Below are 17070 nucleotides of genomic sequence, written 5' to 3' on the forward strand. Positions count from 1 at the left end.
TACCAGAAAAACAAATAAGAAATAAAGAAATAGAACACATAAAGACTTAAGATAACAAAGTCTATTTTACAATATGACAGTGCTAGAGAGAATTAAATGTAGTAATCAAAGATCAGAGATCCTTACTTTATATACAGATGCTCCACATATTTCTTTTTTGTCTGGCATCACTGTAGTTGTCTTTTGTCTGACAGCACTGTTTTTCTCTTCTTAGACAAAAGATCCAAGTAGAAGAACTTCTAGAGGATGGGTGGCCCATCCATCAAAAGTTGGAAAGAGTTTGACCTCTTGCACACGACCGTATGTATTTTGCGGTCCATTTGTTCACCGAACCGTTGTTCCATTTTTTTCTTTCTGTTCCGTTTCCGTTCCATATTTCCGTAAATACATCTCTGTATGGTTTCCGTATGCAATCCGTTTTTTGAGGATCGCAAATGGAAACAGAAAATGTGTAATCATTAGGCTAGATGCACACGACCATATGTGTTTTGCGATCCGCAAATTGCGGATCCACCAAAAAAAAAAAACGGATGATGTCACTATGGCATCCGTTTTTTTTTACAGATCCATTGTAACAATGCCTATACTTGTCCACAAAACGGACAAGAATAGGACATGTTAAATTTTTTTCACAGGGCTACGGAAGTGAATGGTTCCGCACCCAAGTCGCATTTTTTGCGGAACCAAACCACGTTCGTGTGCATGTAGCCTTACTGTAATATACTGTAATGTTTGTAAACAGTAAACACATGGGCAAAGTGGGCATGGTTTTGCAAAATACGGATGACATACGGATGTGTTTTTTGCGGACCCATTGACTTGAATTGAGCGACAGAACGTTATTTGCAGACAATAAAAGGACGAGTTCTATCTTTTAGTGGAACGGATATACGGAAATACGGAAACAGAATGCACACGGAGTACATTCATTTTTTTTTGCGGAACCATTGAAATGAATGATTCCGCATACGTACCGCAAACGGAAACCGCAAAAACGGAACGGACACGGAAAGAAAATACATTGGCGTGCAAGAGGCCTTTGGAGGAGAAGTTTCTGTAGAGAGGGTTCTGGAAGTTCTAGACAGACAGACATACTCTTCAGGCAGTAGTCTCTGCAGTCAATGGTATATTAAAATAGAGTAATTTGATGGATGGCCCAGGGCCCAAGGTTCCTGGTGGGCCCACAGCTGCCCAAAACAACCTTCAATAAGTCTGCGCATTTTTAGGCCAAAACATCTGGGGCTTGGGCTCTGGATATTTTGCCTAATTTCACACATTTGAATACTGCAGTAGGGTACAGGAGCCAATGGATCCCATCCCCGCTGTTTACTTTGCCAGTTCACTAGACCAAGGCTGCCTGTGCCGGGATGTAGACGACTCAGGCCTCAGGCCAGAAGACTGTGATTTGCATCACAGACAGCAGAAGTGAGGAGAATTTTTAGATTTTTTTATAAATTTTGTCACTGCTACTGGGGCACTAAAAGAGAGTATTTAAAATACTGGTGGCTTCATAGGGGAACATTATTGCTACTTAGGCCACTACATGGGACAATACTGGGGAGCATATAACTAATGGTTCATATTATAACAAACGGGGCATTACTGGGTGGGACATAACTACTGGAGGTGCTACAAAGGGAATTATTATTACTAGGAGCACTATATAGAGCAGTATAATGGGCAATATAGGGCAGTATAGGGGGCTGTGTAACTAATGGGGGTGCTATAGGGGGCATTATAACTGCTGGGGGAACTATAAGGGACATTATTACTACAATGAACATTACAGAGAGAATGCACCAACATGATACGCAACTGACAATACTAGCTAATTACTCAAGCCGATGTTAAAAGCTGAGAACTTTGCCAATATCTTCCAGTCAGGAACATATCGGAGCCCCTCATGCACCACGTCACGGTGTCTCAGCACGCATGGGGTCCTACCACTCAACTGCCCGTGGTGTGTGAACAGGGTCTGAACAGGGCTAGAAACCAACTCACAGCCAGACTCTCACAGGCCTCCATAGTGGTATCACCAATGCACTGTGAGGTAGGATAAAGCTGTGAGCCGCACCCACAACAGACCATGTGACACAGAAGCTACCAGGTGCAAAAGAATGTCACCAACAAAATAAAGTGGCACATTCCATACACAAAGACAAAAACTCATAGAGAAAAGTTGCCTAAACGGGTGGAAATGCTCCAAACCCAGACACTGTAGCGTGTCTATAACCGGGGGAGCAATTCTTTTACACCTGGTAGCGTCTGTGTCACATGGTCTGTTGTGGGTGCGGCTCACAGCTTTATCCTACCTCACAGTGCATTGGTGATACTACTATGGAGGCATGTGAGAGTCTGGCTGTGAGTTAATTGCACTGTTCGGACCCTGTTCACACACCACGGGCAGTTGAGTAGTAGGACCCCATGTGTGCTGAGACACCGTGACGTGGTGCATGAGGGGCTCCGATATGTTCCTGACTGGAAGATATTGGCAAAGTTCTCAGCTTTTAACATCGGCCTGAGGAATTAGATAGTATTGTCAGTTGGGTATCATTTGGGTGCATTTTTTGCAGTGATTTGTGTATGTATATTTTCTCATCTGCACAATGTATCATTTTGTGTAAGATGTTCTTGTGGTGCATGCGGTCTGACCCGGCATCCTCCATTGTACGCATTTTTTGCTGGGGATTGCCATTGTCTGCTGACCGCATGCGGAGGAATTGTTCCCCCGGGTATAGACACGCTACAGTGTCTGGGTTTGGAGCATTTCCACCCGTTTAGGCTATTACAGAGGGGACCTATTACTACTGCAGACTCTATAAGAATGCTTTATAGAGGGGTTTTATTGATACTGGGGACACTGTAGGATGACCCTTTTACTTCTGGGGGCACTATGGGTAAATTATTACTACTGGAATGCTGTGGTGGGCATTATTATTAGTGCACACAATATGGTGGGTACTAATACTAATGGGGATGCTCTCAGGGAAAAATAGTGGGTACTATTACTAATTAGGGCACTTTGGGAAAGACTTAGAATTGGTGGGACATTTGGGAATAATATTACCATGAGGGGACAATCTGTATGGCAGTACACTACATCATCGGGGATCGTAGCAGGATTACACTGATGGGGCACACTCTGCCGTGACGAGACATAGTTGAAAGTTGTCATCCTGGTGGCCTGCTTCCAATAGAGAAGATAGGAAAAGATAACATCTACATTAGAGGAGACTTTACTGGATGTATTATGCATATAGTGTTGTATTCTCTTGTATTGGTAGCGCCAAATGAAATTAGGCATTTGGGCTGTGTGGTATACTTTTTCTAACTTGTGGGGCCCAAGCTTGAGAAATAGCCCAGGATCTTTCAGCAACTCAATATAACAGAATCTCCAATATTACAAAACCACAATTGGTGCAATATGTGAGACACTGTGCCTAAAATCGCCAAATATTCCAACACACACATATAATGTAAAATGATAATTTATTGATGCAATTTAATACAAAACTCAATGAATGACATTATAAAAAGTTTAGCAGCAATACATGAGATACCATGACAAAGATACTCTCCCGAAGGCTACGGTCACATGTTAACTATAACTCACACGAGTATAGACAAAAGTCAATGTATAGTTACCACTATAATCGGTAGTGTACCACACTTACATACTCCACCCTGATCCTGCACAAGTCATTAGGACACACATTCGTAAAGCAGCCCAAATATTTAAGGCAAAAAAAATTCTATTATACACCCCACTTGGGCACCAGGCTACTGCTCTACATATGTGATAGAATGCCATGATAATAATGTCAGATCATTATGAGGAGTTTCCTATACAGGCCGAGAATTTGGAGAGACCACCGAACCCTTATGCGCGTTTCGCTGACGCTTCATCCAGTAGCCTGGTGCTCAAGTGGGGTCTATTATAGTAATTTTTTTACTTTAAATATTTTGGTTGCTTTATGAATGTGTGTCCCAATGACTTGTGCAGGATCAGGGTGGAGTATGTAAGTGTGGTACACTACCGAATATAGTGGTCACTATACATTGACTTTTGTCTATACTCGTGTCAGTTATAGTTAACATGTAACCGTAACCTTCGGGAGAGTATCTTTGTCATGGCATCTCATGTATTGCTGCTAAACTTTTTATAATGTCATTCATTGAGTTTTGTATTAAATTGCATCAATAAATTATCATTTTACATTATATGTGTGCGTTTGAATATTTGGTGATTTCAACTTAATATAACCCCTGTCTGCAGTGATTGATTGGACCATAATAAACTGTCTACTTGTAGCTGGATTGCATTCATGCTCTTCAATAGCTTATTTGCCACTCACCCCTCATTATTGCCTAGAGCATGCAGTGGGAGCATATACAACAAACAATATTGTTCAGTGATTAAATCAGTTTCTGTCTTGGTACTAATAATGGCCACATCCGAATTCAATAGAGGGCTGGAGAATGTATTCTGCCATCATGAATAGTGCTGAGACTCACAGGACCAACACCAGGTGTCATGGTGTGGGGCACCATTAGTTACCAGGCCTGCTCCCGTCCAGTTTTGTGGAGGAACCATTGACCAGCCTTCAGTGTGTCCAAGACATTGTGGAACCAGTACAACTGCCTTTTTTGACTCTGGAGACATGGTGTTCCAACAAGATAACACCCACTCACACACACTGCCCACACTACAGAGCATGCCAACCAGCTCGATTGCCACATCTCTTCCCCATGAAGAATGTGTAGGACTAGATGGGGCTAAGAATCTCCAGTGATTAGCAGCCAAAAAACATCTTGGCTGAACTATGGGTTCAAGGTGACAGAGCTTAGTATAACACAACACAGGAGGATATCCAGCATCTGTATGGCTGTTACCATCACAGGAAGGCTAGATGCCAACCAGTATTAATGTCACCATGCCTTAACATATATCCTGCTGCTGAACACAAAATAAAGCGTGCACTGCCTTGGTTGTGTGATCATTGACCGAGCACCACTAGCAGTTTATACATTATCATCAAATTAAGTTTTCTAGGTGTTTTTTTTCTTTTTTCCAGCAGTGTAGTAGGTATATTCCTGTACATAGGAGCAGTATTATGGTGGTTATATTATTTTACATAGAAACAGTATTATAGCAGTTAAATTCCTGTTTATAGGGGCAGTATTATAGTAGTTATATTATTGTACATATGATCAGTATTATAGTAGTTACAGTATGTTCTTGTCATAGGAGCAGTATTATAGTAGCTATATTCTTGTACATAGGAGCAGTATTATAGTAATTATATTCTTGTACATAGGAGCAGTATTATAGTAGTTATATTCTTATAATACGGCTCCTTTGTACAAGAATTTAACTACTATAATACTGCTCCTATGAACAAGAATATAACTACTATAATACTGCTCCTATGTACCAGAATATAACTACTATAATACTGCTCCTATGTACAAGAATATAACTACTATAATACTGCTCCTATGTACAGGAATATAACTACTATAATACTGCCTCTTACGTACAAGAATATAACTACTATAATACTGCCTCCCATGTACAAGAATATAACTACTATAATACTGCTCCTATGTAACAAGAATATAACTACTATAATACTGCTCCTATGTACAAGAATATATCTACTATAATACTGCTCCTATGTACAGGAATATAACTACTATAATACTGCTCCTATGTACAGGAATATAACTACTATAATACTGCTCCTATGTACAAGAATATAACTACTATAATACTAATCATATGTACAAGAATATAACTACTATAATACTGCTCCTATGTACAAGAATATATCTACTATAATACTGCTCCTATGTACAAGAATATAACTACTATAATACTAATACTGCCTCCTATGTACAAGAATATAACTACTATAATACTGCTCCTATGTACAAGAATATAACTACTATAATACTGCTCTCATGTACAGAAAATATACCAACTATAATACTACCTCCTATGTACAAGAATATACTATAATACTGCTCCTATGTACAAGAATATAACTACTATAATACTGCTCCTATGTACAAGAATATAACTACTGTAATACTGCTCCTATGTACAAGAATATAACGACTATAATACTGCCTTCTATGTACATGCCTTCTATGCCTTCCTGTGACGGTAACAGCCATACAGATACTGGATATCCTCCTGTGGTGTGTTATACTAAGCTCTGTCACCTTGAACCCATAGTTCAGCCAACATGTTTTTTATGGCATAGTTATGTATGTCAGTGATACTCAGACATCATTTACTATTGCTGTTATTGCATGTCAGACCTTGGGGAGGGGGAAAAATCATAAAAAATTAGCAAAAAGAGATAACAAGTTTTCCAAAAAAAGTTATGAGTCGTAGGAGGCTAGAGGGGATTATATACCAAATTTTAGGGCAATTGGAGGAACTATGGTTCGACCTGAATCGAGTTGGGTCCGAGATAAAATTTAATACTATAGTAGTTATATTCCTGTACCTAGGAGAAGTATTACAGTAGTTATATTATTTTACATAGGAGCAGTATTATAGCAGTCATATTCCTGTTTATAGGGGCAGTATTATAGTAGTATTGATATTTTTGCATATTGATGGCATTATTATAATAGTTATATTCTTATACATGGGGTTAGAGATGAGCGAACCAATCGAGATTTGATCCAGGTGCGCATTGCTGAGTTTTTTTTTTATTTTGTCTCGGACCCAACTCGTTTCAGGCCGAACCATAGTTCCTTCAATTGCCCTAAAATTTGGTATATAATCCCCTCTAGCCTCCTACGACTCATAACTTTTTTAGGAAAACATCTCTTTTTGCTAATTTTTTATGATTTTCCCCCCTCCCCAAGCTCTGGCATGCAATGACAGTGTCATGGTCATATTGGTGTTTGACCGTGATGCTGTTGCCGTGCAGACTGGTTGCCAGGGGCAATGTGTAGTTTGTGGTTTGCACGTGCACTTCCCCTTTAAGGTGTGCCTCCCTGCTGTTTGGTGAGCAAGGGGTTAATATTCTGGCTAGTGGGGATTTAGGTGTTTCCTGGGTGTGGCCGCAAGCTTGATATAAACCTGTGGCTTGCTGACTAGGTGCAGTTGTACTACAGCCTTGCTTGGTGTTGGCGCTCTGCTCCTTGCCTGGGTGTTCCAGCCCAGTTCTTGAGGGCCACCTTATGGAACATAAATTGTCCTCCATTTTGTACCCTCCTTGTACTTTTACCCTCACTTGTTGTATGTGTGGTGTGGGTTTATGTTCTGGGTGTGTGTAGCGTTTTGTTAGTTGTTACATGTCTGGGCTGTTGTTGGTGTTGGTATGGAACATACTGTCACGATGGGGAGTGGGGGGAAACCCCCCATCGTATAATGGGAACTGTTACGAGGCCAGACAACAATGAAGGGAGCAGGCCACAACCTTCAGCCGCCCTAATCCTGACCCTGATCTCCAGACCGCATGAGCAAACCCTGAAGGTGGGAGGGCTCATGCACTGGAACCTGGATCCTTCTGACCCTGACAGTCCCTGGCATAGGGGTCAGGAATAGGAGACAACCGGTTCCTCAGGGACTCAGACGAACCAGAGTCTCCAGCTGCCTAGTAACAGGTGAAAGATAAATTACCATATGCAGCATCTGGATCGACAGGTAAGAACACCGGAAAACTCACTTACCTGCCGCTGCCACCACGACTGGAACCTGTGCATAAGTACAGGTGCCCACACACCAAATAGGACACTGTACAAACAACACCACACACCGGAATCCAGCATACCTGATACTGCCTGGACCCCATACAGCAAGGTGCATGGCAGCCCCAGGCAGCACTGCATCCAGACATATGGTTAACCCCTCCGGGAAACCAGCCCCCTTCCGGAGGTATCAACATACCGGGTGACGAATAGCATACATGCAGGGACCAACACCAACAACAGCCCAGACATGTAACAACCAACAAAACGCTACACACACCCAGAACATAAACCCACACCACACATACAACAAGTGAGGGTAAAGGTACAAGGAGGGTACAAAAGGGAGGACAATTTATGTTCCATAAGGTGGCCCTCAAGAACTGGGCTGGAACACCTAGGCAAGGAGCAGAGCTCCATCACCAAACAAGGCTGTAGTAGTACAACTGCACCCAGCCAGCAAGCCCCAGGTTTATAGCAAGCTTGCGGCCACACCCAGGAAACACCTAAATCCCCACTAGCCAGAAGATTAACCCCTTGCTCACCAAACAGCAGGGAGGCACACCTTAAAGGGGAAGTGCACGTGCAAACCACAAACTACATGTTGCCCCTGGCAACCAGTCTGCGGGGCAACCGCGTCACGGTCAAACACCAATATGACCGTGACAGACAGCAATAGTAAATGATGTCTGAGTAACACTGACATACATACATATGGGTAAACATACATTTGGCGCTGTTATCATACAGCGTGTTTAAATACACACCACGCCGACACATGTCTCATGCTTTTTCATATTCCAAAGCTTCCAAAAATTGTCCCTTATCGCGGCAGATGATATTTAATCTCCTACAGTGTTATGAGGTTAAAAAATGTCTTTGGGGAATGTGATGGTTGGCAAGTGGCATTAGTGGCATGATGCAGGCCACAGCAGCCGTACACAACGTGATGGTAGGTAGGCAAACAGACAACAAGAGTGGCAAGATTGGGCTCTGGCAGCAAGGAGAGGTCTATTAATCGCATTCAGCCACGTAATATGCCACCTCGTGAAACTTGACACCCCCCCAAAAAAATATAAAAATTTCAACCGTGTTAACCACCTCCATTGTTTTTTTTTATTTCAACCATGTTAACCCCTCCCGCAAAAAAAAAAAAAATACATTTCAACCGTGTGGAAAGTGAGTACACGGAAACTGACCAGTGGCATGATGCAGACCCCAGCATTGCCTGCACTGTGAGAAAATGTCGCTATTGAGTTATTAATCACGTAAATTTTTGCTGCGCCAGAAAGAAATGTAACCATCTCTTCCCCCAAATTTATTTCTTTATTTATACATTTTTTGATCCATAAGCAATAACAAAAATAATTTTAAATTTTCAACCATGTGGAAACTAAATACACATAAACTGACGACTGAGAGGCATTAGTAGCATGCAGCAGCCATACAGAACGTGATAATCAGCAGACAGACAGCAACAGTGGCTAGATGGGGCAATGCCAGCAAGGCGAGGTGAGTGAGGTCTATACCTCAGAATCAGCTGGAGGAGTGTAAAAATCCTCTTGAATCCAGGCTTGGTTCATTTTGACAAAAGTCTTGCATTGGACACTGGTGGAGGACAACATGGTTCGTTTGGGTGTCACCACGTCCCCCACAACGCTGAAAACCCTCTCTGAGATGACACTGGAGGCAGGGCAAGAAAGAAGATAGAGAGTGTGCTGTGTCAGTTCAGATCACTCTTCCATTCTACCTGCCCAGAAATCCATGGGGTCAGGGAACTGGGTATGCGACACAGACTGGCCATAGTTTAGGTAAGCCTGAACCTGGACATGGAGGCAGGAGCTGTTCGCTTGCTGACTGGTCTCAGCCGGGTGTGGCACACGGAAAAACTGCTCCAATATGCTAAGGAGACTGAAATGGCTGCTGCTACTAATTTTGCGACTTCCACAGCTCATGGCGGTGGGAGAAGGGTTGACTCTGCTGGGGGCAAAAGGGGCCCCCCTTTAAGACATTCTGGTGGCAGGCATCTGTTTGCGGTAAGCTGCGGCAAGCTGCGTACAGTGTTTCCTGATAGTAACGTAATTTGTCCTACCTTTCTGCCAGAGTAAAGCATTACTCCATTTTGCCTTGTAAAAGCATGACTATCCAGTAATCATCAGACTGCTTGATTTCAACTATACGCCTGTCACTGCATAAGCAAGCGGGCATACAGGTGGTCATTCTTGCCAGTGTGCCCAAGGAACCACTTCTTTACGACTCTGCCCTCCACTGAGATGATTGGGTCTCTTGGTTGATGCCATCCTCATCATCGTCCTCTTGCTCCCCCACCTCCTCCTCCTCTTGCAGTGGCAGTTCCTCATCCTCATCTTCGTCATCCTCCTTCTCCAGGCAAATTCCCTTTGTGTGTCCCCAACAGCTATAGGGTGGACAGCAAGATGCGGCAGCTGCTCTTCTTCTGCTGTGGCCCCCTGCTGCATGAGCATCAGCGTCTGTTCTAAGATAAATATGAGAGGAATGACATTGTTCATCAAAGGGCTTCATCACACGACAGACCTCTCAGATGAGCTGCCACTGCCTGACCTCGAAGCAACACGGGCTCCCTACTGCTGAAGCAGTCTGGTACATGACAAAATCATTCACTGCTTTCTGCTGCTCGTACAGACGCTCAACCATGTGCAATGTCATGGATTAAGCAATGTAGCAGCAGGCCATTTTGTCGCTGCAGGTCCAAAAGAGTGTTCCTCACCATGTAAAAGTGTCTGAAGTGCTTGGACAGTCTCCTGGACTTTGTAAGCACCTTGTGCAAGCTAATGCACTTATTTAAAAAGAGCTGCACCAAAAGGTTGGTGTCGTGCGCCATGAAGGGAAAATGTGTTATTTTGCCCAGGTTAAGGTCAGCCACGATGTTGCGCCCACTGTCATTGACCACATTGACGATGGCGAAGTGACATCCAGCAGGATGTATGCTGATTGATGCACATGAGCGACTGCTCGTCAGTGTGGCTGTCTCTCCCAGGCCGATCAGCTCCAAAACTGTGTGGCAATGCTTGACCTGACACATATCATAGGTACATGGGCTAGTGCGAACGACCCTGTTGCCAGCTGCCTTTGGGGGCGAGAATGTGTCCATGGAGGAAGAGGAGGTGAAAAGTGCCTGGTGTGGGAGACAGAAGGAGGATGATACCTGCACACCCTTCAATGATAGGTGCTCATAAAGGACAAAATGTTAGTCTAATCCAATGGAGAATTCTATAGCACTCCATCCAGATTATATATAAACATGACTGGCCATGAGAATATTCCCAACGTTTCGGTCGGATGATGACCTTTATCAAGGGATCTGTGGTCTTTGTTATAGGATCCTGAGCGAACCTCTATAACAAAGGCCACAGATCCCTTGATAAAGGTCATCATCCGACCGAAATGTTGGGACTATTCTCATTTCCAGTCATGTTGATATATAATCCGGATGGAATTTAACACAAAATGATGTAAAACTATACGTTATGTATCCACACATTATGTATTAAAGCATCACTTTAAAAATTCTGGTGTGCCATAGAATTCTCCATTGGTGTGGGAGACAGGCCTAGACAATTGAGGGGGGTCAAAAGGACATGGCCTCATTGCGGTTCTGCTGTGATACCGCAGCTATATAGAGGGACAAGCGATATTGGAAGAACTATTTGCAACAGGTGTGATATACCTGTTGCCTCCCAAAAAACTGATTGAGGGGTGTGATATACCTTATTGCACAAAATACTGATTGAGGGCTGCAATATACCTGTTGCCCCAAATAAACAGGGTGGTGTGATATAACTGTTGTGGCAAAAAAAAAAAATTGAGGAGTGTGATATACCTGCTTCCGCAAAATACTGATTAAGGGGTTTGATATACCAATTTCCACCAAATACTGATTGAGGCCTACGATGTACCTGCTTCTACAAAATACTGATTAAGGGGTTTGATATACCAATTTCCACCAAATATTGATTGAGGCCTGCAATATATTTGCTTCCACAAAATACACATTTTTTCGATGGTCAGCTCAGCCGCCAGCCCTCAACCATAATTTTTTCGATGGTCAGCTCAGCAACAGGCCTTCGCCCATAATGTTTTAGATGGTCAGCTCAGCAGCAGGCCTTCGCCCATAATTTTTTCGATGGTCAGCTCAGCAGCAGGCCTTCGCCCATAATGTTTTAGATGGTCAGCTCAGCAGCAGGCCTTCGCCCATAATTTTTTCGATGGTCAGCTCAGCAGCAGGCCCTCGCCCATAATTTTTTTTCCATGGTAAGATCAGCAGCATGCACTTGCCCCTAATGTTTAATTTGTAGTGTTCTGTAACCAATACTGTACTACATCAGAAAACAGTGTCTATATTGCAAATTCCAATAATCTGGGCCTAATATAGTGTCCATAATTTTTGTTTTAGAGAGTCAGCTCAGCAGCAGACCCTCAACCGTAATTTTTTCGATGGTCAGCTCAGCAGCATGCACTCGCCCCTAATGTTTTAGAGAGTCAGCTCAGCAGCAGACCCTCAACCATACTATTTTCGATGTTCAGCTCAGCAGCAGGCCCTTGCCCATAATTTTTTCCATGGTCGGATCAGCAGCAGGCACTCGCCCCTAATGTTTTAGACTAAGAGAGTCAGCTCACCAGCAGATCCTCAACCATAATTTTTCCGATGGTCAGCTCAGCAGCAGGCCATCACCCCTAATGTTTTAGATGGTCAGCTCAGCAGCAGACCCGCACCCAAAATTCTTTAGATGGTCAGATCAGCAGCAGGCCCTTCCCCCTAATGTTTTAGAGGGTCACCAGCAGGCCATCAATCATAATTGAGGGTGTGTATGATGCCTTCCTTTATGTGTAGTAAAGGGTGTATTGGGTTCCTTGTAATTTTTGGCAGCCCTTTTCAATTAATGCATAGGCTTTATGAGTGTAGGAGTCCCACTACCTGAACTATTGTACCACAATGTGAATGAGGTACTCCTTTATGTGATATACAGGTTGTATCGGAGTGCCTCTTCCTTGGATTTTTGGCAGCACTTCCACTTTATATACTGTACAAGTAAATATACAGGAAAGAATGTTTCCTATCAATTTTCCTCTAAAATTGATTTTTTCTTCGGTTCTGTGCACATTATTGTCAGTCTGTAAAAGTGGCGTACTACTCGGACAACATCGTTCCCAGCAGCGACCTGCAAGTACAAGATGCATCCAGACATCCTCCCCATGCTGTTCCAGAACCATTTCGGTGGTGTTTCCATCAATTTCTGACACTTTTCTATGATCCAGGCACCCTCCCCTCTTCAGAGCAGGGGGCGCCTGGTTTAATGCTTGGGTTCTCCCATTGACTTCCATTATACTCAGGTGCTCGGTCGAGCACCCGAACATCCCGATGTGTTCGGCCCGAGCTCCTGAGCACCCGAGCACTACGGTGCTTGATCAACACTAGTATACATACATAATACAGACAATTGCACTAAGACAAACAAGACGAGTTACAAACTAGTACAGAAGGAGAGAGGGCTTACAATCTACATGGTATGGGACAGGCATGCTCAACCTGCAGCCCTTCAGTGGTTGCAAAACTACAACTCCCATCATTCCCGGACAGCCTACAGCTATCATCCTACAGCAGGACATGGTGGGAGTTGTAGTTTTACAACAGCTGGAGGGTCACAGGTTGAGCATCCCTGGTATGGGAGAAGGACACAGTAGGAGAGGGTAAAGCTTGTCATGGCGGTATAGAGACAGCAAGGTCACTGCTTGTAGACTTGTTTGACAAGGTGTGTTTTCAGGTTTCTCTTGAAAGATTCCACTGTAGGTGAGAGTATGATATGTTGGGGTAGCGAGTTCCAGAGTATGGGGGATGCATGGGAGAAATCTTGGAGGCGATTGTGGGAAGAGGTGATAATAGGAGAGGAGAGAAGGAGGTCTTGTGAGGATCTTGTGAGAATCGGAGATTACGTGTGGGTTTGTGAGAAGTGGATTAGTTGGGCAGCAGAGTTGAGCATAGATTGGAGGGGTGCAAGAGTGCTAGATAGAAGAACACAGAGTAGAATGTTGCAGTAGTCTAGGTGGGAGATGAGGGCATGTACAAGCATTTTCGCAGACTCAAAGTTGAGGAAAGCGCGGATGCGGGAGATGTTTTTGAGTTGGAGGCGGCAGGTGGTGGAAAGGGCTTGGATGTATGGTCAGAAGGAGAGGGCATAATCCAAGGTCACTCCAAGGCAGCGGACTTGATTGACCGGGAAGAGTGTGCAGCCATTGATCGTGATAAATTCTGTAGGTCTGTTGGGGAGGTTGAGCAAGATGGGGGAAAGATAATGAATTCTGTTTCATCCATGTTAAGTTTTAGAAAGTGAGAGGAGAAGAAGGAGGATATGGAAGATAGGCATTGTGGGATTCTGGAGAATAGGGTGGTGATGTCTGGAGCAGAGAGGTAGATTTGTGTGTCGTCCGCATAAAAGTGATACTGAAAGCCATGGGACTCTATGAGCTGCCCCAGGCCAAAAGTGTAGATAGAGAAGAGCAGAGGTCCTAGGACAGAGCCTTGCGGGACACCAACAGAGAGGGAATGAGATGAGGAGGTGGTGTGAGAGTGGGAGACGCTAAATGTTCGCTCTGCGAGGTATGATGTGATCCAGGAGAGGGCCAGGTCAGTGATGCCAAGAGATGAGAGAGTTTGTAACAGAAGGGAGTGGTCAACAGTGTAGTAGTAATATTCTTGTAAATAGGAGGAAGTATTATAGTAGTTATATTCTTATACATAGAAGGCAGTATTACAGTTATGCAAGAAGCATTGTTTCTTCACTTTCCAGGATATATATTTTCTTTAAAATAGCAAAAAAAGGTTGCTACTTCCCCAAAAAGGATACTTTTTGTACTGCTTGTTAAAAGCAAGATATTTTTGCTTTAAAACCATTCTGATAACTCATTGTGTGTGTATAAACACCAGCAGCCATCCATTCCCAAAATGGGATACTTTTTTGACCATTTTATAATTTTAAAAAACTTTGCAAATCTAGCAGTGCAGTGTATTATTAAACAGGCTGTTTTTTACTACTGGTTAACATCCACTTACTCATAGCCTTATACAGTAGTCACTGTCACTTTGACATTACTAATGCTGTCTCTGCATTACAGAGCTTGAAAAGGTCTGATATGGTCCTAGGAGACATTAGAAGGTTTGCCGATTTTAATGGTTGAATTGATAGAATCCGTATCAAAATGAATTTCATTTAATTCTATATCTATTTTAGACAACCCACTGTCTCATTAGCAGATGGACTATTACGGCTAATATTTGATTTCCTCTGGTTTGATATGTCACACTTTAACACATTTTCAATAAAAAAAAAGGTTGAGATTGATGAAACTTTATTATTTTCAAGTGCCGTCATCATGTAAATATGTATAAAAGTAACAGTGCCAGGCAAATGGAATAGATAAAATCTTTCAAGTTAGTTTAAAACCCACATAGATAGATGGGAGAAAATTAAGTTTTATTCCAATTGCTAGGCACAATTAAACCAAAAAATTATTTGAGGTTTTAGATATGTTAAAATCTATGGGGCACAAAGTCAAATCACTGTCAGACGCTATAACATTTTTGAATTTTACTACTCAGTCCATTATTTTCGCTTAATTGCGTATTCATAGCATGTTAATAAATCCTTGGAACAATGAAAAATACAAAAGTAAGTGTCGCTTGTTTAGAGATTTTATTTTTGAATGAATTTTCAAGTATTTAATTGCAAAGTAAAAACCATTTGGAATGTGTATTCGGCTATTTTGCACATGATTAAGCAGGATATTACAGGAAGATTGAAATGTTATCATGCGTTACTTTAAGTAGCAAACAGAAGTGACTTTGATAATAATGACCCTCTCTTGATCAATTTGGCTCATGGTATAAACCGAAGGCAATGTCCAAAAATAATGATGAAATCCAAAAATGCTAATTTTGATTTTCTTTTCAAATGTTTTTCCATTTCCCCTTTCTCTTCTCTTTATGAGGGAAGTTTTGTGTTACTTTTATTAGAGACATTTCAATGTAACAGTAGAGGTTAAAATAACCAGAGCAGCAAGACATTACTGTCCTATCAACCACTGTGAACAAAACGTAGTGCTAATATCTTTAAAGAAAAGATAGGCAGGAATGTTTAGATGTGGTCCACTGCATAGTCTTCAAGCCAATGTAATGGTAGTTATGAAACGTTAATAGGCAATTGAGATCAACCAGATGTAGTTGCAGTTGACCAGACTAGGATATTTCCCCTTCATATATTCAAAAATTCACACTGTTTACCCACAATACCTTATTTTCCCATAAACTTTGGTCACCAGTCCTCTTTTGGCTTCAGAACATGGGCGTAAGGCTTATTTCATAAGTAAACAATATATGTAGAGGCATCCTACTTAATGTGCACACATACAAAAACTGGAAACATGGAATTTTCTGAACTACATTACTTCTATACTTACTGTACATAAAAATTTGAAGCTCCTTGTGCACATTTTTTTAATCAAAATTGTGTTGGGCCCATCTGCCAACAACAAGGTGGCTTCTGCAAATGGTGTTAGAACAGATGTCCTTTCCTACCACTACTCTGCTCTACCCTTTAGACCTGAACACTAAGCTACTCACAAAGCTGCTGTCAAGGTGGGGAGTGGGGGAGACCCCCCACCGTAAAATGAGGAGTAGTGTTGATCACGAATATTCAAATTGCGAATTATAATCGCGAATATCGGCACTTCGAGAATTTGCGAATATTTAGAATATGGCAAAATATATTCGTAATCGCGAATATTCGTCTTTTTTTAAATACCAGTTTATGCGTAATACCAGTAATTGCATTTTATGCAAATTCTAGAAAATCAAGAAAATAATGCCTGGAGATCACGAATTTGCGAATTCTCGAATATATGGCGAATATTTGCCCAAATATTTGTGAAATATCGCAAATTCGAATATTGCCCCTGCAGCTCATCACTAATGAGGAGCAGATGAGATAGCAACTAGGCCTGGGAGATAGGATAAGGGACCAGGTCACTTACTATTGCTTCCCTAATCCTCGCCCTGACTCCTCACCATATGAGCGGACCTGGATGGTAGGATGGATCATACCCAGGAACCTTGGACCCTGAGTTGCCCTGATAATCCCTCAAATAGAGAAAGGACTGAGACGACCTGTTCATCCCAGACACGGATGAACAGGAGTCTCACCGGCCAAGCTGCAAGGAAAGGGACAGGCAGTGCGCAGCTACTGAATCGACAGGTAAGAGCCCAGAAACAACACACACTTATCTGCCGCGGCAACATCAACCGGAGCCCAATGCAGACAAAATGTA

The sequence above is a fragment of the Bufo bufo genome, chromosome 8 (assembly GCF_905171765.1).
Source record: "Bufo bufo chromosome 8, aBufBuf1.1, whole genome shotgun sequence".
Taxonomy (NCBI): domain Eukaryota; kingdom Metazoa; phylum Chordata; class Amphibia; order Anura; family Bufonidae; genus Bufo; species Bufo bufo.